The 27,945-nt window shown below is 44.8% G+C and overlaps 1 protein-coding gene across 1 annotated transcript in view; it reads left to right on the top strand.

The window, feature by feature from the left end:
- MAP2 (microtubule associated protein 2) overlaps window positions 1-27,945 on the top strand; it is a 284,313-nt gene that overhangs the window by 94,949 nt on the left and 161,419 nt on the right. The window contains exon 3 of the mRNA XM_054970128.1: window positions 13,064-13,130. The gene's annotated coding sequence lies outside the window, so the exon portion shown is untranslated. The remainder of the gene's footprint in view (window positions 1-13,063; window positions 13,131-27,945) is intronic.

Here is a 27,945-nt window from a genome sequence, read left to right as displayed (position 1 = left end):
TGACTTTGCTGTTGTGGGATTCTGGATTATTTACACTGCTCTACTGCAAAAAAACAACAACGCACTTGTGTGCTCCTGTATTCTGTGATTTTTTTGGCAAGCTGGGTCAAGGTTCCCCAGACCAAACACGTGTCCCCTTGCAGTCACACAAGTAGATGCAAGGAATTTCGTCTTAAAGATCAGAGCTCTTTTCAGTTTGGAACTGCAGTGTGATGGGAGGAGGGGCTCTGGCTCCCCCCCATGCTGCTTTCAGAAACTGAAACAGCCCCAGTAGAGAATTATTTCCATAATTTTTGGCAGCATATGCAGTATTCGGAGCATATGCTGATCCAAAGTTATGTAAATAGCTCCTTGCTGGGATTTCTACAAATGAGGGGGGCAGGAGCACCCTCCTTCCATCACCCCACAATTCCCAGCCGAAAAGGGCTCCCTCTGATCTTTAAAATGACATTCTCTGCAGCTGCTGGGTCCGGGGAACCAAGACACTTGTCGCCAAAATAATACAACATTTAGTGTGGCCCTTGGTGGTGGGCAAAAGATGTTCTGTGCTTACTCAGAGGCACACATTCTTTTACACAAACGAAGTTACAGAAAAGTGGCTTGTAATTAATATAATCACGAATTGCTGTGATCATAAATTGCAAGCCACTGTCAGTCTGTGGAGTTCAAGTTACTCTGATTTCATCTCCCACCCCTTGCTGCAAGAAATCCAAGGTCTCTTGAGTCAAAGGTTCTTTATTGAAAGATTATATTCCAAGTACAGGTGTCCATAGTTAATCCAAAGGCAAGAAAGCTTCTGGCTGAACACAAAGCTTTGTTGAGAATGACGTGTTAGTGACATGTTGCAATATATCAAACCCTCCTTTCTGTTACCCACCCCCCATGTCTAGCTAAAGCAGAGGTTTGGGAATGCGAAAGTAACTCCTCCAAGGTCTGTGGCTAGCTGCGTTAGATAAGGCCGTCCTGGGAACACAGATGTTTCTATAGCTGTCTCTGTGAACCTGCAGACAAACAACACTGGAAAATACAGCAGTTAAAGACATACAGAAAACAAGATGGCAGTACTGTGGATAGCAGGCCTGACTGCCACTTTCCTGTAAAAGAATGTGTGCCTCTGAGCAAGTGCAGAACATCCTTTGCTAGACATTACACTTGGACTTCATTTTTCTTTTCCTGCACTCCTCCCTACTCCTAAGGCACACTCCCTTTCCCTGAGACAACCCCAAAGTAGTATAAATCACCGTCAGAGGTTCTACTGTTGCAATTGCTGCTGACATTAAAGAGGAAGGGACACGAACAATGGAGACAGGATTATGGAGAGTTTCCGACAAGAGTGAACTCGGCTGGAGCAGTTTCTCTCTCTTGCAAGGCAATCTGGTGGGGAACTGCTTGCACGTTTCTCCTTACGTTTCTGTAAGGAAAGAGGCAAGAGACTTTCTACAGGGAAGCTGGAAAACTGAGAGAGAGGGTATAATATATTTCAAAGGGGGGGGGGCTTTCGCCTTCCTCCGTGATCTGAGGTCAGGAAATTATGGCCTCTACAGTTATGGCCACTTGAGATCATATCCACCCCAAACATAGCTTTTTCAGTGGTAGTCCCTAACTTTAATTTTTTTTTCCGTTTTACTCAGATCTAGAATTGCCAGATCTGAGTTGGGAAATTTCTGGGATCTGGGGGGTGGAGCCTGGGAAGGGTGAGGTTTGGGGGTATAATGCAGGATATAGTGTCGTAGGCCATTTCCACACGTACCAGCATAGCATTAACCTCTCGCAACGAGGGCGTCTTCCTGGTGCGATTTCTGACGTCATCGCGCCACGAAAATGGGATCGTGGCACCACAGTGACTTCAGAAATCACTCCAGGAAGATGCCCTTGTTTCGAGAGGTTAGCGCTATGCAGATACGTGTGGAAATGGTCGTAGAGTTAACCCGCCAAATCTGCCATTTCCTCCAGATAAACTGATCCCTGTAGCCTGAAGATCAGTTGTAATTCTGGGAGATCTTCAAGCCCCACCTAGGGATTATCAATGCTACTCTTATTCCACCTTTCTTTCATCGTGGAACGCAAGGCCATGCACATGGGGTTCTTCTGGAGTCTCCCACAGTGGCATTGGCTGGGCATAGTGTGGGGTTAGCAAATTTTTAGTAGAGACCTTGAATCAATAATGTAATTATGAATTAAGCTAGCAAGAGGAAAAGAATGGATTTTTATGTTTTAAAGTAACTGGTCTCTGCTCTTTAGCCGCCACCCCCCCTTTTCTCTAGTTGTTTATGACAGAAGAAATGTATGTCCTTGGGAATAGATAACTGAACATTCTTATGATGCAGAGACAGAGACAAAGGGAAAATTGTAAGTCCTCCCCCCCTCCTCTTTGGAGGAAGAGTGTGTGTGTGTGAAAGTAACGAGTGACTACTGTGAAGACAAGAAAGAGTAATAAAGCTGTCGCGAGAGTGAGAAATGGAGAATAGCCTATCCATAGGTGTAAAGAGATCACGTTTTGTTTGAATGTGAGTTTCGTTTCTCCAAAATGATGTCATGAGCCCTTAAAAGAAGCATGTGCTCCTTTGTTCTGGGGTACATTCTAAGCTCATTTTGTAAGCTGGTACGCTATATTTGCAAATATACTCTGTTACAACAGCCCTTGTCTGTCTCATCTCTCTTTTGCTCAGAAGATTGGAAGGGGCAAAGGGGAAGAGCACAGTTTTGTGCAACAATAGTCTGGCTTAATCTTTGCAAGGATTCTGGATCGTGTGGCTGCCAACCCTGCCCTGAGCCCTGCTGGTGGGAAGATCTACTCGTCTGACCCTTTTACACTTTTTATCAGACTTTGGAGCCGTAGAGCTCTGGGTCAGAGCTTGTGGCTCTCCTTGCTTTTCAAGTTGTTTCATTTAATAGTTTTATGGCTGTGCTAATTATTAATGCCTCTGTATGATGTATACATTCTTAACTGCTTCGCAACCCAGGAGAGCCAGTTTGGTGTAGTGGTTAAAAGTGGCAAGACTCTCATCTAGAGAACCGGGTTTGATTCCCCACTCTTCCGCTTGGAGCCAGCTGGGTGACCTGGGATCAGTCACAGTTTCTCAGAGCTCTCTCATTCCCACCCATCTCACAGGGTGATTGTCGTGAGGATAATAATAAAACACTTGTAAACTGCTCTGAGTGGGCATTAAGTTGTCCTGAAGGGCAGTATATAAATTGAATGTTGTTGTTATTATTATTATTAAAATAAACGATGCCATCTTGTAGAGGCTAAGTAAAGTACTTGGTGTGCCGGAAGGCAACAAAAGAAAACTCTTCTTTCTCGGATTGTCTTTCTCCATCAAGCCAGCCTCTGGCAGCGAATTCAGGTCAGTAGGTTTCTTTCCTGCACCCCCATGATCTCTTGCTGCCTGTATGCCTGCTGGGCTACATTGAAACCAAGCGTGCGGGGGACAGCAGGGATTTTTCAGCAGAGTGGTGCAGACAGGCATTGTCGGGTAATAATGATAGGGTTCTCATCCAAGAGCTCGCCAAGGCAAAACACACCAGCTGTTTCACAGAGCTGCCTTGTCAGATGGGAGCGCATCCCTGTGCCGGAAGGCCTGATGTGGTGGTCTGTGGAGGTGTTCCCCATAAAAGCACCTGTGGGGGGATAGTCTATATCTATAGACAGGTAGCCAGGCACTTAAGATCCTTCTTAAAAATTGCAGAGGGGTTGTCATGTCAGCCTGGAAGGCCAAGAGTTCAAGTCTTCCCTTTCCTTTAAAAGGATTTTGGTGGCAAATTGGGTGTTTGTGTTGCTGAGATTAATCTGTTAGTGCCAGGATAGCATAGTAGGAACGAGAGAGTCTGGGTTCAAATTTCTGTTTGAGTTCGGGGCATCTTGGGTAGCCTTGGGCAAAACTCTCAACATGATCTCATAAGATGGGAATATGCTGTCCTTTGCTCCATGAAGGAAGGGTGAGATACAACTGCGATGAAATAAAAACGTATGACCCTCCTCTGACGATGTAAAAACCATTTGAGTTATACTCATTCTGAGGGATTTCTGACCAGGAATTGAGATGTGACAAATTGGAAAGGCCCTTCAACTTGCTACAGAAAATCCAAATGGGGCAGATAGATCAAGAGGTCATAATTCTAGCAGTGTGGAAGGCAGCAGCAAGATTCTGCTTTGAGTTCAGCCACAGCTTTGTGGACTCGCCCCCAGTTAAAAACAGGGCAACATTTCACTCAACCGACTAAAGAAGAGCAGAATCACAAAACTCTCCTGCTAACCTTGAGCTGGACAGTTTCTTTCAGCCTAACCTGCCTCAAGGATTGTTGAGAGGATAAAATAGAAGAAGGGTAAACCCTGTACTTTCCCCTGAGCTCCTCATAGGAAAGGTGGCATAAAAATGCACTAAACGAATAAATAAACTTTTGAGGTTTCTTCTTGGTACAGAGGGCAATCTAAACTCCCCTCTGTCTGGAGATCAGGGGGCGGGGCCACCAGCCATGTGACCATTTTTGATGAGGGCAATTTAAACTTTAAAAAACTCCCCCCTTGTTCCAGCTGACCCAAAGTGACATCATTGGCCTTGGGAGCATGCGTGCACTTTGTGTGCGCACATGTGGTACCAGGGGCACCACCTCCTGCCAAGAGTTGCCCCCTGTGCTGGCAACCCACTGAGTTCCACCACCTCTTTTCCCAGAAAAAAAGCCCTGCCTTTGATCAATAGAATATCTGGAAGAACGAGCATGGAATACGTTAGGCTACTTCTAGAAGATGGAAATCTGACAACTACAGCCTCAGTTGCAAAATTTTGTGCATCAGCCTATAAAATCCGTCAGATGCTTTGATTATTGGGGTTTATGTAAATACCACTCTTTTATATTACTGTTTTAATTAACTATTTTAATTTTGTGCTATTTTTATTAATAATTTTAACTTTGTAATTTTGTAGTATTCTCTCTATGCTGGTCTTTGACCATATAATAAATTTGATTTGATTTGATTTACACAAAAAGTTCTAAGCCCTGCCAGAAGGCAAGTATGAATAAGGCTTTAGTTGGTCTCAACTATCTTGTCAAGATTGTGGCTTCAAATGCTTTGCTCCTAAACGATGTTCTGGTCTGGCATTGTGGGTATTACACGGTACTTTTGACTCACTGCTTTGTGGCGCTCTTAGCTGTTGTATGATGTGAGTCTCCAGAAAAATCAGAAAACAATGTTCATATTTTTAGTTCCTGCTAAGAATTAGATGGATGTTACAACAGGAGTCATGTTTTCAGATTTGTGGGTGTTCTTGTGGCCATCTGTCAAAAAACAACACTGTAGAGATTGATGGAAAAGACTGCTTTGCTAAATGTTTGGCTTTTGTCCAGCGGAGAAAAAATTAAAACAAATCATTTATCATATGTAGGTGTGCTTTTTGTCATTGAAAACAGCAACAAATGAACAGGAGCCAGTTTTTTACTCTGTAGTAAGTCTGTCTGTGGTTTCTCTGGAGATGACTCCATACATGACTTGCAAAACGCCGTCCTCTTCTGTCAGTTTGCTCATATGTACAAAGATCTGGAGGCTGGTCGCGAGCACATGTGAGGTGGCTGTGGGCGCCGGAAGCCCTGGCGCTGGTGGTGGACACACTTCAATGTTTTCCTCTTGCCCAGTGAATGCCATTATCCACACTTCCCATTAATAAGAGGTCCAGTGTGCCTGGATGACCCCAGCTGGTTCTGCATTAGCATTTTGTTACTGGACACACATAGGAGATCTTCTATCATCAGTTAGTGAGCAGAAGATGGCTCATGCAGAACTGGCTGGACAGACTGCCTGGCCCGCATTCTCCTGTACAAGGGCTTAGGAAACAGTGTGGTGCACATAAATGGGAGCTGTGGGTCATGATTCTGTGGCTCTTCTTTACTCATTAGAGTATACAACAGGTTTCTTCAGACTCTGGCTTCTCACTGCTGCACAGCTAGCATCCTGGGTCCGGTGAAAGGTTGTGTGCACAGCACACAGAATGCCAATGGGGCGTTTTGTGGTCGCTGCAATGCACATTGCAGAATTCAGGCCAGAACCGCTTAGGAAGCTTAAGCCTGGTTTTCAGTGATGAATGAATGGGCAGGTTGTAGTTAGGGCCATTGGGTTGGATCCAGCCAACTTTTCTGATGGTGGAAAAAGGAGCATCCCATAGGGTTATGCTGGGGATCAGTGGACCTGCGTGGACAAAACCCCTGGGGCATGGAGACTTTGGTAGGGCGAAGAATTGGATTAAAAAAGCATGAAAAAGCATGCTGGAGCCAACCTATTGTTCAGTCATCAGTGGCCACCGTGCCTAGAGAGTTGTGAAGATGGAGAATGAATGGAGACTATCCCCTCTCAACTTGGTTTGCTCCTCTCTCTAGAACCTGATGACCTTTTTTGTGGGGGGACGGACTATGTTTGCTGCAGACCTTGGTTTAGTGTCATATCAGAACTGATACCAGTGTGTCAGTAGGGTTTGTTTGTTTTTTAAAAGGAGTAACTGATATATTTTGCCAATGTATCCAAATTCCACATTAGGACTTCTATCTAGCGCATCCGAACTGAACTTTTGCAAAAAAAAAAAAACCCTCCAAAATGTTTAGAGCTCCAAATGAGCAACAGAGAATATTTGTATTGGTGGCAGATAGGCTGGGGTGTATGTGTGTAAATCCTGTGAACATTTGATTTTATTGGTCTCTAAAACCACTAAGACTTGGCAAGTTCTCATTGCATTATATGTTTTAGATAATGAAATAGCAGGTGGCCGCATCTTCCAGCCATTAAAATTATTCCTCTCGACAGTATCAGCTGAACAACCCTCGGACTCATCGCTGCTTGGCTGGCTGCAAAGCAAGTCGTTGTTTCAAAGAGATGTAATTTTCATGACAACTCTGCCGTGCTGTTCTCTCAGCAAAACATATCCAAGTGCCACAGCGTTAATTACAAGTTTAGCATCTCCTTTGGCTCTTCATTTATATGATGTGGGAATTAATTATAATTAACAAGCATCACGTATGCAACAACTGTAGGTCTGGAGGGCTGGGATAGTAGTACTGCAGAGGGCCGATAGCGGAGACACACCAATCAGTTAGCAACGGGAACCGAAAAGTCGTCCGGTCATTTGTAACACAAAAGGAACATGGTTTACCTTTCCCAACGAACAGAAGAGCATGGTCCGATAGTACTGGAGGCTGAGAGCCAAGCTACAAGTGACGTCTTACACAGGTTGGACACTAGTCGGCTTCCCTCAAGTTTTGATGGGAAATGTAGGCGTCCTGGTTTTACAGCTTGGCTCTCCATTACAGCTGCAAGACCAGGACGCCTACATTTCCCATCAAAACTTGAGCGAAGCCAACTAGTGCCCAACCTGTGTAAGACGTCACTTGTAGTTTGGCTCTGAGTTGTCCTCCCATACCTCCTGTTTGGCAGCATGTGTTTAGTTTGGCTGCAGACTCATGCAGGGAAAGAGGCCTCAAGTCGCATCCCTGAGCGGGAGGAAGAAAAATGTGGGTACCTGTATGGGTCTTGCAAGCCAGATGTATTTTTTTTAATATAATAATAATAACGTTCGATTTATATACTGTCCTTCTGGACAACTTAATGCCACACTCAGAGTGATTTACAAAGTGTGTTATCATTATCCTCACAACAATCACCCTGTTAGGTAGGTGGGTGGGTGGGACTGAGAGAGCTCCTAGAAGCTGTGACTGAGCCAAGGTCACCCAGCTGGCTTCAAGAAGAGGAGTGAGGAATCGAACCCGTCTCTCCAGACTAGAGTTCTGCTGCTCCTAACCACTACACTAAATTGGCCACAGGGAGAAAATATAACTAAAGCATCACATGCAGGCTGGCTGTCTTCTATCAGTTGTTGCGCATTCCTGGACTGTGTGTGTTAGGAAGAGAGACAGAGAACAACTTTTCCACAAAATACTTTGCCACAGCAGAAATCTTAGGATGTGGGGGGGGGGGGGGCAACGACAAGATAGGATCTCTTCATTCTGGGTCGAGATGTGCATCCCAAAATTCTTGAACCAACAATATATTCCTTAAATGCCTTTTTGAGTCATTCGGTATATTTACCAAGGAACTGTTTGGCTTTATGAGGAAAAAAATCATGTGAAATAGGGGATCTTTTGTGGCATCTAGAGTAAGTTTTTCAGCATGTATACCTCTAATCAAGGCTTTTTTTCTGGGAAAAGAGGTGGTGGAACTCAGTGGTGGAACTTAGGACCGCACAATGACGTCACTTTGGGTCAGCTGGAACAAGGGGGAGTTTTTTAAAGTTTAAATTGCCCTCAGTAAAAATGGTCACTAGGTTGGTGGCCCCGCCCCCTGATCTAAACTCCCCTCTGTCTGGAGATCAGGGGGCGGGGCCACTGGCCATGTGACCATTTTTAAGAGGTGCCGGAACTGTGTTCCACCGCGTTCCCGCTGAAAAAAAGCCCTGCCTCTAATTCTGAGAGCGTCTCCTCCCTGCAAAGCCTTGAAATTAGGTGACGAGAAGAAATTGCATAGGCAGGCTGTGCCCGGTTCATGAGATCCAAAGGGATGGCCGCATTGTCGCGGTTGCAGAGTGTGTCCAAGTTTTTGGTTGCTGGACAATGTCCAACGGCCCAGGGATTTTGTCTTCCTGCCCTGCTTCTTGGCTTTGCATTGCATGAAACAAGATGCTGGGCTGGATGGACTTTGGACTTGTCTAGTGGGCCTCGACTTTGATGCATTTATTTTTGCTCAGCACAAAAGGGAAGAGCCAAGGCCAGAGGAGACCTTATTATATATTTATATGATAATATTATTGTTTTTATTGTACGTTTTATTATATACATATTTATTACGTTGTCATCCGCTCTGAGCCTGCTTGCGGGGAGAGCGGACTATAAACAAACAAACAAACAAACAAACAAACAAACAAACAAACAAACAAACAAACAAACAAACAAACAAACAAACAAACAAACAAACAAACAAACAAACAAACAAACAAACGGGGGCTAATGGAATGAGGTTCTTTTTCCAATCCCCCCCCCTTAACGTTCAGTGTCAGAGCGGCCTATTCTTTGGCAGTTTCAGTGAGCGCCTAACTGGCTGATTTTGCTGTAGACTATTCCACCATTCCTGTTTCGAGGGAACGAATTATGAAACAATTTCTGGCTGTGTTGAGACGAGTCCAGTAGCACCTTTAGGACTGCTTGCATCTGACGAAGAGAGCTGTGGTTCTTGAAAGCTTATGCTACAATAAAGTTAGTCAGTCTTAAAGGCGCTACTGCCCTCTTTACTATTTTGCAACTATATGGCTAACTCCTCTGGATCTATGACCTTTCTGTGTTGAGCAACTTAAACAATCAGCTGCAGCTTTTGACTGTAGTTCTGAAGTGGACAACTTCCTGTTTTGCTCAATCTATTGACTTGTAGCATTTCTCTCTCAGTCTTCCTCCAAGGAACTCTGGTTGGCCACTTCCATGGTCCTGTCCATGCAACATATATGGATACAGAGTCAGTGCCTTGGCACTACGTCCATTTGAGGAGACTGCATGGAAGTGAGAGTAGGGCTGTGTGTTCAGTCGTGAGTGCAGAAAGGGCCAATACGCTTGGCTGGCTATTCCTGTCCAAGGGTGGCCATGTACCCACAATATCCTATACATGGAACTCATGTCTCTCAAATAAGGATATGGCAAGAGTTGTAATTCTTGAACTTTGGGCCAGTTCTAGGGTTGCTAGGCCCTCTCAACCTCCGGGCGGGGGATAGGGGCCTGGCGCTTACCTTAGGGGAGAGGGGGTGCCCCCTCACAGGCACGATGATGTCACTTCAGAAGTGACATCATCGCGCACCCCATGGGGCTCAAAACGGGCCCGATCTGTACTGAAACGGGCCCATTTTTGAGGCGCTATGGAGAACAGGAGTGCTCCTGCACTCCACAGTGCCCGAAAATGAGCCCGTTTCGCCATGGATCAGGGCCGTTTTCAGGTGCTGCGGAGCGCAGGAGCACTCCTGTGCTCCACAGTGGCCCCGATCCGGGCCAAAACAGGCCCGATCCCAGTGGCTGCTGCGCACAGGAGCACACAGTGCTACGGGGGAGCCCGCAGGGAAGGTACGTGCCCCCCATCAGTTAGGTAAGGGGGCGGGGTGGGGAAGCGGGGGTGGGGTATCCCCCGCCCCCACCGGGGTCTGGGATCCCTAGCGAGTTCACACTTAATTTCTCCATATTTTGTGATTGACTGGTGAATTAACCCCGTATATAAGGGCATGGCATGTTTGCACGGGCATGGCATGTTTGCACTAGGCCACAGAGCATGTGGAAAAGAAGGTTGTAGGTATGGTAGAGTGGTAGAGTGTCAGATTAGGGTCCAGGAGAATCTAGGTCAAATCACCACTTTGCCATGGAAACTTACTAGATGACTAGGGGAGTCTGGCCTGGCCTGGCTTGGCAACTGGCAGGGGATGGAGGAGGCGAGAACTTACACCATTGGGGGGGCAGTTGGTGCCCCTGGTGCAATAGTGTCACTTCTGGTGCAAACTTGGGGCAACATTTGCTCCCAGACTCTGCAGTTTGTTCCAGAAGTGATGTCATCATGCCAGGGAAACCAATCAGCCCCCAGTTTCATTAGGGAATTTCCTCTGGGTGGTGGGTCACAGCAGGAAGTCTCATAAGGTGAGTATCCCGCTATACTCTATAGATCACATTAGGCCAGTTACACATTCTCAGCCTAACCCACCTCGCAGGGTTGTTGTGAGAATAAAATGGAGGAGAGAAGAACGATGTAAGCCACTTTGGGGGGAAAAGTGGGGTAAATAAAGTCATGAATTCCGTAAAGGGAAAATGGTATGGTGGGTGCTGCTGCAGACCCCTAGAAAACTTGGTTTCTCTGAGGACAAGGCAAGTAAGGTGTGAACTGCGTTCAGTAAGGTGTTCAAACAACTTTAAGGGCGTTTAAAATCAGGCCTAACCTTACAAGAAAGTAAGAAGTGTTAATTTGTTTGTTGTGTTTCTTATATACAGTAAATGCACGGGGCAAGCTTAAATCCACCCCCTCCCCATCTGAATCATTGATAGACTACTGGCCTTGCCGTATTTTGATCGTATCTGTGCCTTAAAGCTATCTCTTCGGCGGATAACCTCCTGCGTCCGTAAAGCCATTTTGCCTTCATTTTTGCCGCAGCAAGGCGGCCAGTTCTGCCCTCGCTCCACAGTATCGATCATTCAGCTGAGCCAGAGCACAATTAATTGGCTTTAGAATTCCTCCCCATCCCAGGGACGGGTGTTTGCAAATCAATGTGGGCTGGAGCCACGATTCCAGTTTCCTCATTTCTGTGCAGCTCTTTATTGCTTGGAAGGATCGTGTCTTTCCCTAGTGGAAACCAGCCTCTCCTTTGCACTACACCCATCTACCCAGTCTCATGGCACCTTAGGGACCAATCAGATTTTCAGGGTATAAGCTTTTGCGAGTTAGAGCTCCCTTCTTCAGGCACCTGGTTTATGCTCATTCTTAGAGAACCTAATGCAGTGTGGATTGCTGGTGCCATGGAGGACCAGGATGGAAACATTAAAGGGGCCTGAATCGGCCCGCTGCCTTGTGCAATATGTCACTTCCAGGAAGTGACATCATCATGCAAGGCAGGGGAGCATATGCATGTGGAACACGCCAGGAACGTGAAGAATGTAAGCATTGGGTCCCCCCTCTCTCCGGGAGGGTAAGGGGACCAGGCAACCCTACCTTCTGCACATTTCCTGCCAGGGCTGTAGTTGATCCTGGCTCATTGAGTATACTTAAACCCACTGACCTAGATGGGTCAGGTGAGCTAGATTGCAGAAGCTAAGCAGGGTCAGGCCTGGTTAGTAGTTGGATGGGAGACCACTAAGGTAGGGTTGCCAACTTTCAGTTGGTGACTGAAGATATCCTGGAATTGCAACTGCTCTCCAGGATATAGAGATCAGTTCCACTGGAGAAAATGGCTGGTTTGGAGGGTGGATTCCATGTCATTATACTCTTCTGAGGTCCCACCCCTCTTGAAAACCCACCCTCTACAGGCTCCACCCCCAAAATCTCAAGGAGTTTTCCAACCTGGAGCTGGAAACCCTACACCAAGGAAATCCAAGGGCACTACGCAAAAGCCTGCAACGGCAAACCACTTCTGTTTGTCTCTTGCCTCAGGAACTCTACAGGGTGGCCGTAAGTCAGCTGCAACTTGACAGCACTTTACACACAGATATGATAGGTGTTTCCAAGACATGTCTGTTCCATTCATGCACAACACTTTTAGCCATGCACATAAATATTCTGTATGTACACCTCAAAGCTCTAATGTATATAGCATCCATTTTATGAAGTTAATGCTAAAACTAAAAATAAATTAGTTTCAAAGTATAATGAATAATTCCCCAGCAAATACAAAATCTGCCCATTGTTTTGCAGCTTCCGCCATGTGGTGGCAAGAAACAGAAGTGGATGCTGTAGCTTATCATTTATGTCACAGGTTTAACAAGAAAAGTTAATTCCTGTTTTAATTTCATAGCCTCGGGAGGTGATTTATACCCATTGTACAGCGTGGGAATTGAGGCTGATGAATGAAAGAAAGGGGAAGATTAAAAATCAAGCCCATTAATTTTAGACTCCGTAAAGTGTCTCTGAGGTGTAGTTCCATGACTGTCTCTAGCTTTTTGGCTGTTTACAGGTCTCTGTTTCCTTGCCAGTGGCGGCCCCATAAAATATATTTGGGGAGTGTAATCCAGGCTCATAAAGGGGGACTTTCCTCTAGCACAACATCTAAATAGATTACTCCAAACAAACACAGGACACAAGCTAATCATATGAACAAAAAAGCCACCTGTCTGACAACTCAGATGTGTGATGAAAGAAACACAGACAGCCAGTCTAGGAAAAAGTGTTCCTTCAGAAATACACCAAACCTGAACCCACAGCCGAAATGACCTGGAGGAGAATCTGGAGAATTGTCCTTGAAAACTTAGTGGTGGGTTGTAGCATTTATCCTGATGATTGTTGTTGCTGTAGATCAACAGATATGTTAATAACAAGTTATTTCTGCATTGAAATGGGGGACCTGTCTGTCTTTCACAGGAGCTTCTGGCTTTCTGAAGAACAGAAGATAGGAACCTCCCACCTTTACTACCTGCATATTAAAGAGGTAAGACAGCTTCTTCTACTAACAGAGCAGTAGTGGGGAATATGCCTCTTTTCAAGGAGACTTTTTTAAACAGATAAAGTCGTTTGAAAGGTAATGATGTTGCCGAGAATCAGGTAAGCTACCTGTTGGCATGATATCCTTACAGCCAGGGCTTTTTTTTCTGGGAAAAGAGGTGGTGGAACTCAGTGGGTTGCCAGCACAGGGGGCAACTCCTGGCGGGAGGTGGTGTCTCTGGTACCACATGCGCACGTGCAAAGTGCGTGCATGCTCCCAGGACCACACAATGGGTCAGCTGGAACAGGGGGGGGGAGTTTTTTAAAGTTTATATCACCCTTGGCAAAAATGGTCACATGGCCGGTGGCCCCGCCCCCTGATCTCCAGACAGAGAGGAGTTTAGATTGCCCTCTGCACCGCTTCAGCGGTGCAGAGGGCAATCTAAACTCCTCTCTGTCTGGAGATCAGGGGGCGGGGCCACCGGCCATGTGACCATTTTCAAGAGGTGCTGGAACTTCATTCCACTGCGTTCCAGCTGAAAAAAAGCCCTGCTCACAGCCATTAGTGACTATTATGAACTCTATGTTGGTTTTTCTGGTTTTTTTTAACTTCCCCATTTTTATTCTGCTATCACACTCTAGCTTGAACATCTTATTCTCAGGTATTGAGAGTTATTGTATAACAAAGGCAACAACAAAAACATCCTAAACAAATATAGTGAATAACATTTATACAGAGTATATTGGAAAATCTGCCGTAATACAAATTGGAATAATGTAACATAGATCCACATGTGCCAGCCAGTGATACTTGAGTGATCTTTCCTTCCTGCCCGGTTTTTAATAGTCATTTTTATGTATGTGTAATTTATTGTATTGGTTTTAGCTGTTTTCAAAAACTGATTTTATGACTTGCCTCAGATTCAGTGGTGTAATCATTGAGTGTCCATTTTCTTTGCCAACAACATAAAAAGTCAATTGCTTTACAATTATAATCCTGATTCCACATTAGAAGTATGGAATACAGCTGCATTTTCCTCAGACATGTAAAATATAAGTTATATTGACATTACTGACTCCTTTGAATATTAAAAAGGATATGTGTCTGAATGCTAATTTATACCAGCCCTTGTGTGGATTTTTGCAGGGTTAGAAGAATGAGGCAGTAAGTTCTATGTATCTGTGGAATTCCACTAAAGTTATTTTGATTTGATTTTAACTGAGATCGGTTAGACCAAACTGTTTCAGTACACCATAGAAAATGAACAAGAGTACAGTAGCACTTATAAGACTAACAACATCAGTGGTAGGTACGAGCTTTCGTGAGTCGCAGCTTCAGAACAGAACAAGGTGATAAATTTGTATAAAAACAGAGCAAAGTGATAAACTTCTGAAGAAGTGAGCTGTGACTCACCAAAGCTCATATCCTACCATGAATTTTGTTAGTCTTATAGGTGCTACTGGACTCTTGCTCTTTTCTACTGCTACAGAGACTAACCTTACCCATCTTGATCTCTTTACGAAATGAACATCACCTTTGAAAATGAGATGGAGCTGTATTTTTTCATGTTCTCGTAATTTTTGCGGCTGTAGGTTTTGTTGGAAAGTGTTTTCAAATATCTTAAATCGTATAGAAGTTATTGGGTTGGATCCTGTGGGAAATCTGTGCTGTTGAAAGGGATTTCTGCCAGCGGAGCAGGACTAACATGCTCCCCACAAAATGCCCCCTGAAATGCTGCTCCTGGAGGACTGGGTAGCCCCCTGAAATGCTGCTCCTGGAGGAGACTATCGGAGAGGGGGGAGTTGGACTTCTATGATAGGAGGCCAGAATCAGTAGATAATTGCTCCCTCCCATGAATAGAAATTCTGCTGAATTGTTTACCTTCACCTGGATAGCCCAGGTGAGCCTGATCTTGTCAGATCTCCAAAGCTAAGCAGAGTTGGCCTTAGTTAGTAATTGGATGGGAGACCTCCAATGAAGATCAGGGTTGCAGAGGCAGGCAATGGCAAACCAGCTCTGTTAGTCTCTTGCTCCACCTGAGGTTGCCATAAGTCAGCTATGGTTTGATGACACTCTCCACTCCACAACCCATTGTTTAAATGCTTGGAGAAGAACAATTCCTTACTATAATAGCACACAGAAAAGGAAAATACAAGAAAAGAAGAAGCTTTGTAGGCTGTCTTTAAGGTACTTTTATTATGTGCCTGAGCACCTTGCTTGAGCTGGTGTTTTCGAGACTGAAAGTCAAAATGCTTTAACTTATAAAACTTAGAAATCATCATCTATAGAACATGACGGCAAATTCTGAATAAATATGAGCAGTTCACAACAAGATCTGGTTCACATGGCAACAGATGACTCAAAATCTAGGACAAGTTTCAGGAAAATCTTGCTGATAAGATGAATTACAACATCCTCTTAAGGCATGGCAGCTTGACACAATTAATACCTTTCAAAAGGTGTTTTAGGTTTATTTATTTCTTGCTTAATTTGCACATCTATTGTGAGGAGGGATTTAAAAACGCAGAGCAGGATAATTGAGAGGAGAAGGGTATTTGGCTGAAAAACAGAAATTGAGGCAGAGAATCGGCACGTGGGCCAAACATGTCTTAAACTCGTAATGAGTGGAGATTTACGCCTCCCAGTCCGCTTGCTTGATAGGAGACGGGTATTTTCCCCTCTGAATGTTTTAGAAAGTGCATGTCTTGGTGTAGCAGGAACAGTGGACAGCAGTGCCCTCATACTCCCAGGTTTACAGTGTGTTGCACCACTTGCAACGAGCCTCCACAACTAGCCCCTCCATCCACCATATCAAGCTCCTCCTACTTTTCTTTTAATGCTGGGCCTAGTTTGCTAGGCCGAACCTGACAACTAGCAGGAGGGTTGGGGCAGGGACATAGGGGATGATGTTGTGAGTGTTATGGCATTACTTCTGGAAAAAAACTCAGAAGCAATGGCAAAAGTTCTAGGAATTTATGGAAACTCTATAGTTACTATAGAGTTTTCAGCCATTCCTAGAGCTACTGCCATTGCATCCCAATTTTCCCTGGAAATGATATCTTCATGCTTTATATGTCAGTGAGTTTTTTTTAAAAAATTCCCCTGTTGTTGTTTGGAGTGGCAGCAGGCAACAGGATTTGGGGGAAGGGGATATTCTGACCGGGGGTTTGGCAGCCCTGGCCCTACCTAATGGGCAGATTAAGCTAAAACTGATGGCTTTCACATTTCAACATCTTTTTTTGTATGTTGAGCCACAATGCAGCAGAAAAAAATGTAATGCACCACCATTAAACAGTCATAGTATGTGTGGTTACCATGATCTTCCCAAAATAGTGTTTTCTGTTATTTGTATACCTTAAAGCCCCACAGTCTTGCTTCACATGATCTCTGAGACCTTGTTCCTTCTTAGGGCTCTGCCTCTATCCTCCATGTCCCTGATTCTACCACCATTAGCTACCCAAAAGTCTGTTCTTCTCTGTCTAGGCTCCACAGATGGTGTACTGTTGCTTTTTTGGGAAAAACTCCGTTACTGTTAGTGTTGCCAACTCCAGGTAGTGAAATTCGTGGAGATTTAGTTGCAAACACTGTGGAAGACTGAGTTTGGAGAGAGGCATACAGGGATGGGATGCCATAGAGTCTACATTCCACAGCCGCCATTTTCTCCAGGTGAACTGATCTCTGTAGTCTGACGATCAGTTGTAATCTCGGGAGAATGATAGCCCCCACCTGGAGATTGGCAACCCTGGTTCCTGTACATGTGTTGTGACATCTCTCTCAAATCCCTCCTCAGACCCCATTTGGTTGCCAGGTCTAGGTTAGGAAATTCCTGGAGATTTGTGTGGGTGGAGCCTGGAGAGGGCGGAGTTTGGGGAGGGGAGGGGCCTTAGTGGGGTATAATGCCATGGAGTTCACCCTTCAAAGCAGCCATTTTCTCCAGGGGAACTGATCTCTGTGGCCTGGAGATGAGTTGTAATTCCGTGAGATCTCCAGCTGCCACGTGGAGGCTGGCAACCCTAGCACCCCATTTTTTTTTCTGAGGCCTTTTGCATAAGCCCTTCATCCTCACTTCCAGCAGTAGAAAAGTTTTAAGATACACAGAGTTTCATTCCCCAAAACTCGTCCCTCCCTTCCCTTGTCTCTCCCTGCATTCCCTCCTTTGTTTTCCCATTGTGTAGACTGTAAACTCTTTGGGAGCAGAGACCTGTCCTTTTTCCCTAGGAAGTCCCGTGCATAATGATGAGCATAATAAAAAAATGATAAGAAACAATAATAATGTTCTGCACTTTCAGCTCCTGGGAAAGAGAGCTCGAGATAGACCTGTTTTTGTTTATTCATGAGCCCCATATTTCTTACATATTGAACTTTAGGTTTATAGAGGTTTATGAAATTATGAAGAATGTGTGCAGAGAGAATGTTTTCTCCCTCTCTCAAAATATAAGAATTTAGAGCTGCCCAGTGGCATTGGTGGGAATTGAGTAGACTATTCAGAGTAGACAGGAGGAGATACTTGTTCACACAATACATAATTAACTTGTGGAACTCCCTGGTACAGGATGTAGTGATGATGGCTACTAGCATCTGTGGCTGTTAACCATCATATTAGGAGGAACTGTACTCTCAATAGCAGTTGCTTGGGGGGATGGGCAAGATGCACAAGGAGAGGTCTTTATGTCAGTGTTCCTGCTTGTGCGATTTCCAGGGCATTTGATTGGCCAGTACGGAGGATGAAATGTTGGACTAGATATATTTATTTACTTACTTTATTTATTGCCTGCCTTTCTCACTGAGACTCGAGGCAAATTACAATGCTTACAAAGACAATCAAATTGCAATAGACATCCAATAAACAATGCAAACTTGATCTTTTCAGATCTTGAAAGCTAAGCAGGGTCAGCCTTGGTCAGTAATTGGATGGCAGACCTCCAATGAAGACCGGGATTGCAGAGGCAGGCAATGGCAAACCACCCCTGTTAGTCTCTTGCCATGAAAATCCCGCCAGCAGTCACTGTAAGTCAGCGGTATTCTCCAACACCACAGATCTAGGATTACAAAAATTAGAAACAATGTAAAAAATCAGAACTGATGGGACATAAATGGGAAAAAATACTACAAAAAGTGGAAAACCATGCAGTAAGAGAAAAATAATACAGTAGTGGAATGGACAGCAGTCCTGTTCCCTTTATACCTGCACCCTTCTGAACCATTCCTTTATACTACAGCCCTATCCTCTTTATAAAAACATACACAGTTTGTGGAATGACAGAAGTATGGGAGCCTTCCTGGTCTCCTCAGGCAGGCCATTCCCCAAGCAGTGAGATTGCTTGCATCAGCAGTTTTTTTTAAAAGTTTGGAAAATAAATCAAGTGTCGCTTCCCAATATGTCTTTGATAGGATTGGTCTCCTTGTGAGTAGGGGGAAATAGTGGCAAAGAGAAAGGCTATGTGAGAGGGGTAACTGTGGGATAACTCCACCAATATTTACGGGGTCCCCTCCCGAAGGTAGCAGACGAGACTTGGTGCTTTTGAATTCAAAGAGTAGCTTTTGTTAACACACACAAGAAGCAATGCACAAACACACAGATTCCTAGGAAAAGCAGTGGTGAAAGTGGAATAGATATGAGGGATTTCAGGGCGATAATTACCTATCCGGAGAGTAGAGCAGTCCGTGGAGAAAGAGGGCTTCAAATGTCCAGCGTTCTTGACCAGGAGAGAGCGAGAGTCTTAGCGAAGGTGACCCCAAGGGAGCAGCTCTTGGATCCAGGAAGCATGCACGTTTTGAATGGGGCAATAGCCCTAGTTCTTATAGGGCAAAACATGTTCCGAGGCCAGGGAGCACCCCTTCAGCCAGTGGGACAAACATCGTGAAGGCCATCTTCAGGAAATAACAATCATTTGATTACTCTTTGATTGCTGCTGCCGGGGTGTATAAAAGGAAATGTAAAATCTCTCCTGCTGCCTCACAAAGGGTCTTTTTGCCAACGAATCTTCCTGGAGCTGAGTTGATGAATTTAGTTATGACACTGCATATTCCCAGAGACAAATGATAAATTTATCAGTGCTGATTGATTGCGCCTCGATCTTAGGTTGGGGATTTAATCACGGGAGGAGGGCATCGGAATGTGCTAAGTGGGATGACTCAGTGAGACCCTTTCTTGTCAAGTTCTCACTCCCACAGCTGGGGAGGCAGTAAATTCAATCACCTCCAGTCCTCGGCATTAGCATGACATTCCATTCATGCCTTGATCTCCCAGGCGGGACTCAGCAACGTTCTTGCCCAGCCAGTTGAAATTCCTGCTGATGCAGATCAGGCTGCATTTAATCCAGGGGCCTTATGATTTTTATATTACAGGCAGCTGTCACACAGCTATTAAACATGGTGGAGGCCGGAACCAACTACTTACAGGGCTGACATTGAGCATGGGACATGTTCAAATTATTCTTTTTTCTCGTGGTGTGGTGGGAGGAGTTGTAACTGCTGGAAAAACCACTCTACAAGGGTTGGTCAGTTCCCTGAGGCTCAGCTACTGGGACTCTTGCTCATCATGATCCTTGGAGATCACAAAAGGAAATTAAATCTCACCCTGGTCTGAGCTTTCTTCTTCTCGTCTTTAGCTACAATTTACTTTATGATTATGAAATACTGATTAATCTAAATATCATTGTTCAAAAGTGGAGCTTATTGCTTCTGCACTGGAAGCACAATTATTGCCATAACTACTACTACTACTACTACTACTACTACTACTACTACTACACTGACCTGGATAGCCCAGGTGAGCCTGATCTCATCAGATCTCTGAAGCTAAGCAGGGTCAGCCTTGGCTTATAATTGGATGGGAGACCTACAACGAAGACCAGGGTTGCAGAGGCAGGCAATGGCAAACCAACTCTGATAGTTTCTTGCCATGAAAACCCCACCAGGAGTTGCTATAAGTCAGCTATGACTTGCGGACACCCTCCATCAATAACAACAACAACAATAATGGCCATTAGTAATAGTGATGAGTGAATTGCTTCATTTTGTTAATTGGATGGCCAATTAGGAGAACCACCATCAAATGGTTAAAAAATTACATTGGTTCCTACTGTAAAACAAGATTCTGCATATGCACAGAATGGGCTTTTAGCTTGTCTGTTTTTAGCTAAGTCATGAACACTAATTGCGGCTCTGAGAACTCCGAGCAAAAAACCCGCAAGGAGTGATATTGTAAGGCTTTGTGGAATGGTGAGAAAACCAGGGAAGCTCTGAGCCTCCAGAAAGGAGGAGATGAGCAATTTCAGAGTCTGTCTGATTGATCCGTACTCCTCTAATCGGCTTCTCAATCTAATAGTCAGTAGTTATACAAAAGCCATAGTCTTTTCCATGAGATAAGCAAGGTTCAAGTGCAGTAGCACCTGAGAGACCAACTAGATTTCCAGGGTGTGGGCTTTCCAGAGTCGAAGCTCCCTTCATCAGACACCTCCGAATACATGCCAATATGGCTACCCCCTGAAAACTATCTTCCGGGGGAAGCTTTATTAGAAATTGGGGGCATAATTTCACAATTTCCTTGTAGGGTTGCCAGCTCTGGGTTGGGAAAATTCGTGGAGATTTTGGGGGAGGAGCCTGAGGAAGGTGGAGTTTGGGGAGGGGATGGACCAAAGCTGAGTATAATGCCACCGAGTCGACCTTTAAGGCAGCCATTTTCTCTAGGGGAACTGTTGTCTGTTGTATAGAGATCAGTTGTAATTCTGAGATAGTGCCAGCCACCACCTGCAGGCTGGAAACCCTATTTTCTTGACTTTTTTCTTTAGCTTATGGTGAACAGCGACAAAACAGTCTTCCCAGACCCTGAGTAGGACACCGATTTGATGAATGCCAACTTTATATTTTGGACCAGGAAATTGAATTTTGGCATTATTGTTGGTTGTTAATCCCTCCACTCTTTCCTAGCAGTGGGAAGAAATGAGAGTCAGGAAAGGGACTTCTCCTGTGAAGAGGGCTTTATTTACTTTTTTACTCGGTGGGAGGCCCCTGTCACACAGTTGTGCATGATTTCTAGGAAAATGCCATCCTGACATAGTCTTGTTTATCTTTCTCTTCATTTTTATCCCACCTTTCTTCCTTAGGGCAACATACATGGCTCTCCTCCCCTCTTTTTGTCCTTGTAATAACCCTATGAAGTAGGTTAGGCTGAGTTACCGGCTCAAGGTTAGTGACTGAGGGCCAAGCTACAAGTGACAAATGACACTTGAACAGCCGGTGGATTGAGTGGAGCGCAAGTGAACAGGGAGAAATACACTTACCGTTCAAGTGTCATTCGTCACTTGTAGCTTCGCCCTGAGCTTCATTGTTGAGTACCAGGTTATAGAAGACAACTCAATTTATTGCCCATTGGTGCTTGAAGTGCCAGCAGGAAGAAACCGGTGTTTGTGTGTGTGGAAATGTCATGGGAAGCTCTAGGATTTACAAAACTCTATGATTTTACCCTAGAGTTTTTGTAAATCCTAGAGCACCCCATGATGTCACTTCCAGTTTTCACCAGAAGTGATGTTGATGCCAGTCCACCCCCAAATGCTCTAAAACTGCAGCCTGATAATCTTGCTGAGCACAGATTCAAACCTGGATCTTCTAGATCCTAGACGGACCCTCTTACCACTGCACTGGCTCTATTTAAATTCAGAGTCAAAGCAACTGAGGTATCCCTTGTTGAAACTTGTTTTGAAAAATAGGCTGGGGAGTATTATCATGCCTAACAAATTCTCAGACATTTCTGAAGTCTGAACTGGGGCAGAAAGAAAGAGTGGCATATTTTATAAGCTGAACTTTTCGCTCCATTCCACTTGCCTTGAGGACAGTGTAAGACAGATATAAAGGGGACGTAAATGCAAACTGGCATTTATTTCCCTTGCCAAAACAGTGGATATGTTTATTTTGGGGAAAGGTATATGACTGTGTATTTGGCACTAGAAGCTATATGCTTTTTATAAAAAGGCAACATCATAATTCCTACTTGTTTTATTCTGGGTTTGCAAAGGCAAATGAGCGCCTTTGAACTGGAAGAGTTTGGGAAATTTTTTGATCCCTGAATTAGACAGCTTTGGCACATCTATTTGACATGTGTCTTTAATAAATGCATTTTTAAGAAGTTCTCCATATTAGTTTTGTGTGCTGTATAAATATCACAAAAGTTTCCCTAGTACCTGCAAGTATTTGATTAGGGAGGAAAATCCAACAAAGCACATTTTTATGACATTTGGAGTTTATAATCAAATAAATTCAAAGCTTTATGTGAAAATTATGTTTTTGAAAACTTGTAGGAGTTTAAATACAATAGTGTAACCATCTCTTATTTATATTTTAAGGGGAAAAAGGAACACCCTGAAAAATTTTCACATGTTTAGCTTGCCCACCAAGATGTGTGTGATATGGTCCTGTTATTCATTCATCAGTTTTAACAGAGTGTCTCTCTCACCTCCAAGTTTCACAGTCTATAGAGAAACATTTGCGCTATTTGTTAATTGAGAGCCAGTTTGGTGTAGTGGTTAAGAGCCGGGTTTGATTCCCCACTCCTCCACTTGAAGCCAGCTGGGTGACCTTGGGCTAGTCACGGCTCTCTGGAGCTCTTTCAGCCCCACCCACCTCACAGGGTGTTTTGTCGTGGGGATAATGATAACATACTTTGTAAACCGCTCTGAGTGGGCATTAAGTTGTCCTGAAGGGCGGTATATAAATCGTATGTTGTTGTTGTTGTTGCTATTATTAATTCCAGCTCAGATGAAGGTGGCTCTGATTTAGAACAGCTTGAACCTTCTTTTGCTAAAGGATAGTTCTCTCAACGAGTCAGTGGTCAACTGCTCACTTCATTCTCTTCATTAGTTGTGGTTTATTGAATCTCGAGACACATGAGTCAGAGCAATGGGGTTCTTTTGTCCTGTTTCAGCCTTATAATTACCTCAGAGTAATCAGAGACATTAAAAAGATAAATAGTTTTATGCTGATGTTTAGGAGTGCTAGGGGTGGGGGGGCAGTGGGGACTCACCCTTGGGGCTGTATTTAGCTAATCACTCCCCCAGCGTGACCCATACCTTCTGCACCACACCAGAAAATGTCGTTTTCCACCACTATGAGTTGCCAGATGGGGTCTGGACTAATAACGGACCCAGGGGAGGGGAGGGGGGTGAAACTAACTTTTTTTCTTACATTCACGTGTGCAGAGCATGTGTCTGCGCTTTCCCGTCCTGGTACAATGATGACACTACTGGAAGTGATGTCATTGCGCTGGCCCCATTTTCAGGTACTGGGGCTGGCTGGGCAGTGCTGAGTGGCGCCATGCAGCCACAGGAGGCCAGCTGGGTGGTGCACTCCCACTGGTGCTGTGCAGGAGGCCTGGCGCCTAGGCTGGCTGGCCACTTCCCCGGGCCAGCAGTGGCACCACGCAGCCACAGAAAGCTGAGCAGCCGGGCTGGGTGACAGAACTACATCTGGAAGCAAGGAGGAAGGAAGCGGTCAGGTGTCTGGTATTTGGGGAACATTTTCCCCAGACAGTCCCCCCAAATACCGCACGGTCCGGGTGAAAACTGGACACTTGGCAACCCTAACAAGGAAGCAAGTGCATGCTTAGCTTGCGTGCCTCCCCCCGTCTGGTACCTTTCCCCACTATCAGCCAGGTGAGTGGAGGTGGGGGCGAGCAGAAAGTGATGGCAGGGGATCATCTGCCCCCAGTGAGGAGAGGGCAACCCTACTGATGTGCCTTCCCCAGCTCAGCACAAGAAATGAGCTCCTGCCTTTATTAGAAGGTAGTCTAAAAGTATTTGCAGGTCTACTTGTAAACTGCTCTGAGTGGGCATTAAGTTGTCCTGAAGGGTGGTACATAAATTGAATGTTGTTGTTGTACTGCTGCTTTTGCTTCTGATCTGAAAGGGAGTAGGAATGTTAGCACTGAATCAGGTACATTAATAACTTGATTTTGGGTTTCGATTGTTACGTATGCTGCCTTTTAATAAACCAGTAGGATTTTGTGTGAGAAAGAGATCCTCAGATATGTACATTCTCTCTCCCCTACACTTCCTGGAATAATCGTCGGGAAGAAATCACTTACAACTCTGAAACTGTTTGTCCTGGCATCCGCCCCGAACACCACTGTGTTTCAAAACGTTAGTGACTTCAGAAATGGAAAACTTTCTGTAGATAAAAAAAATAGCTGTGGCAAATTTTCTGTCCCATCTCATGATTTTCACCGCTGAATGATATCAAATCTGTCTCATTCAGCTAGCTGAGTAATATGTTGAATCTGACAAAAGTTCACGATGCGGTGGCACGTATGGGTCTGAACTGTAGCAGGGCAGGTGGCAGCTGCTGAGACTGAATTATTATCCATACATAAACAAAATCTCTGCTCATAGAAAACAGATATGAAAAAGATAAAACCCTTCCTATTGGAGCTTCCTATTCTGAACTATTCAGTCAAATGAGCCATTACCTGTTCCGCCTGGAACAGCAAAGCCAAGAGAAATGGCATCTATTGAATGTGATCTTGCCCTTTGGCCTTCAGGGGACAGACAACCTTCAACTGATGCCTGGAGATCACCTGGATTTACAACTGATTTTCAGTCTACAGGGATCAGTTCCCCTGGAGAAAATGGCTGCTTTGCTGAGTGGACACTGACATTATATCCCACTGAGGTTCCTTCCCAGGCTTCATCCTGAAAATGTCCAAGAATTTTCTGACCCTGAGTTGGCAACCCTACCTAGGCTGATTCCGCACACGTTGGATAATGCACTTTCAATGCACTGTATCAATTGTTTGAGGTGGATTTTTTGTCCGGCACACAAAAAAATCCATCCCAAATGATCTATAAAGAGGATTGGAAGTGCATTATCCAACGTGTGCGGAATCACTCCTAGAGTGTATTGCTGGAATCAACAGCAGAAGCCGTTTGCCATCTCTTTTGGCTGCCTGAATCTGCAGCGCTAGTAGTGCAATCCTAAGCAGAGTTACTTCGGTCTAAACCCATTGAAGTCAATCAGCGTAGACTGGTGTAATTCTGTTTAGGATTGCACTGTAAGAGTCTCTTTCTGGTATGTAAAAATTGTATTCCCGTTGGTAGAGTTCTGTAATTATACTTGATGAACATAAAAATCAGTCTAAGGATGAACCCCATTGTTGACATGGGGACTCGGTTGAACACTGAATGATCTGCTTCAAGATGAATAGATTTGTCCACGATTTCATACTTTTAAAATCATATCTGTGTATTTCTAGCTAGCAAACTATTGGCCAGCTGAACTTGCTGAATTTAACACAGAGTCACTAAAACGAGATGGAGTTGAATGAATATCATTCAATAAGTCTTGAATAGACATGGGCACGAACTGCATTACGAACCAAAAAAACCCACGAACCGCCCAATCTTCCATTCGCGATCCAGCGGTTCGTGAGTGTCCATGGCCAACGAACTAGCGTTCGTTATAGGCACATTTTGGTGCATTCTTCTGCGGTTCGTGAAGCCAGACAGTCAGGCACCATCAATCAATTCCCTTTGGAAACTGAGCCGGGGGAATGCCTGAACTCTGTCTGCACTCCTTCTGTCGCCCTGGAAACCCGAATGGAAGCCCAGCTTACCTTGATCTGCAGGTCTTCCTTCCAACCATGGAGCTGTAAAGTGGTTACAACCTGGGAGAAGACACCCGGGGAGGGAGGGGGAGAGGGTGTTCTGTAGCCATGGGCACTCCAATCTCATCCCTGCAAACCCTGATAGTCGGCTCTGATGGCCAACCACAGACCTCCCATGCTGGGTTTCACTTTCAGCGAGCAGTGGAGTGTGACAGAGCTGTTGCTTGCTACTTGCTAGCCTTTGGGGAGAGAGACAGAGAGAGTTTAATTGGAGCTTGGATCCCTATTGCAATCTTGACCAAACTTGGGTAATGGCTGGAGGAGAGCTTGTTAAACACTCCCTGGGAATATGTGCTCTCTAATTCCAACAGCGGCTGTTCTAATGCCCATGAACCACGAACCTCAAACCGGTTCGGCAACAGGAAAAGTTCGTTGCGGTTCGCTGGTTCGAGTTTGTTGTTGGCACCGAACCACAAACCACCAGTTCATTAAATTTTTTCAGTTCGTGCCCATGTCTAGTCTTGAATATCATACTTGGGGACCTACAACTGGTTCTGCTGTATGTATTTCTGAAACAAGGTAGTGGATCTACAGGAAGAATTAAGCTTATTTTTATTAGGAAAGCTACAACTTCTGGCACGGTCTGTTTTGCCACTCACATGTTCTTTAATTCCAGACAATTAGCAGAGATAGTGTACATTTACATGAATAAACATCAAATTACCCTGGGGTGGTGGTGGTGGTGGTGAATAAAACACCATTTTCATTGGGCCAGCTCAATATCTTGTCCGATGTGGCACCTAACGTGGTTGGAAAGAGAGCTCCTGTGACTTTTGTAGTTTGGTTTGTGTGACGAGCTGCATACATTTGTATTGTACACTTAAATTAGTGTTTAAATGAATGTATTTCTTTTTGAGACCCATGTCCTTCGCTCCCTCTCCAACTCTAGTTATCCCCTTCATGGGAGAGATGACAATGTTAATTAATCCCTAAGGAGTTATTTCATATATACTCTGTTCTGAGCCTAGAAACTATTTGCATTTGTTTGAGTGGCAGCCCTATAATCAAAGGACTGCCAGAAGACAGGGTTCACCAGGTTTCATCTGTGTTTGCACTGGAGGAGTTTTCATATGTAAAGCAAACTTAGTACCATCTTCTCTCCAACTGGAGAGCTGCACTCTTGACTGAGAGGGATATTTATGCTGCTCAGGTATCTTTTCTCACAAAATATCTTTCGGCTTGAATGAAAATGCCTCTGTGTGGTTGTTTGCTATACTCCTTAGCTTTCATTAAGTGATGGGGGAAAGTTACACTTAGGAAATAGAAATCTTTTGTTGTTGTTGTTATTCTGAAATACAAACTATTGTTGAACCTGTGGAAAACCCCCACATGAGCTTTGGGCGACTGCTTAAATTGGTGTCGGACCAGAAAGTTGTCTCAGAAAGAAACACTGAAAATGTGGGCCATGCAATTCTTAAAGAGAGGTGCCAGTTTCCATGCCTACTCCTCAGTGAGGATTTGAAGTTCGCAGCAAAGTTTGGAAGCAAATTGTGGGAATGAGCATAGAGCACTGAAATAGCAACCTGCCTCCCTTGGTTTTAGGATTGCCACAATGGGGGCAGTAGATCCCGTGGTTCTTGTGTTCTACCTCCACGCCGAGTGGCAGCAGGAAAAATGTTTTTAAAAATGGCTTTGGGACCTATGGCATGACATCACATCCAGGGGAAACCCAGAAGTGATGTCACACCTCTCTAGGAATTACCAAAAACTTTGTTTCCAGTGATTGTTAGAGAAACATGACATCCCTCCCTGGGTTTTCACTGGAAGTAACATGCTGTTGCCAACAGCCACTCCACCATGTCCCCACCTCCTGGTCTCTGACAAGTTTCCAGGTTGCGCCTGGCAACCCTGTTTAGTTTGGAAAGTTCATTGATCGCTCCCTGATCTGCCTGCTGGGTCAGGCTGACCCTGCTTGCAGCAACAACAGAAGTGGTACAATATGGTTCCAATTGGTGCTGTAGACTTGGTAGTGCAAGGGCTAATTCCATCTGGGTGAAGGCAAGGGGGTAGGCATTGCTGCCTGCTCCACCCCTGATCCCGGCCTGGACTTCCCACCCTGGCGCACTCTCTGTAGGTCTGGCTGCCTCATCTGGGCTTCCCTCCACAGCAGCGCCCTCTGGTTGCGCACCGGGTAGGAAGTAAGTTGTCTTGAATGTGCTTAGCCTT

This window comes from Eublepharis macularius, chromosome 2 (assembly GCF_028583425.1).
Source record: "Eublepharis macularius isolate TG4126 chromosome 2, MPM_Emac_v1.0, whole genome shotgun sequence".
Lineage (NCBI taxonomy): Eukaryota > Metazoa > Chordata > Lepidosauria > Squamata > Eublepharidae > Eublepharis > Eublepharis macularius.
This window is presented reverse-complemented; position numbering and strand designations above follow the sequence as displayed.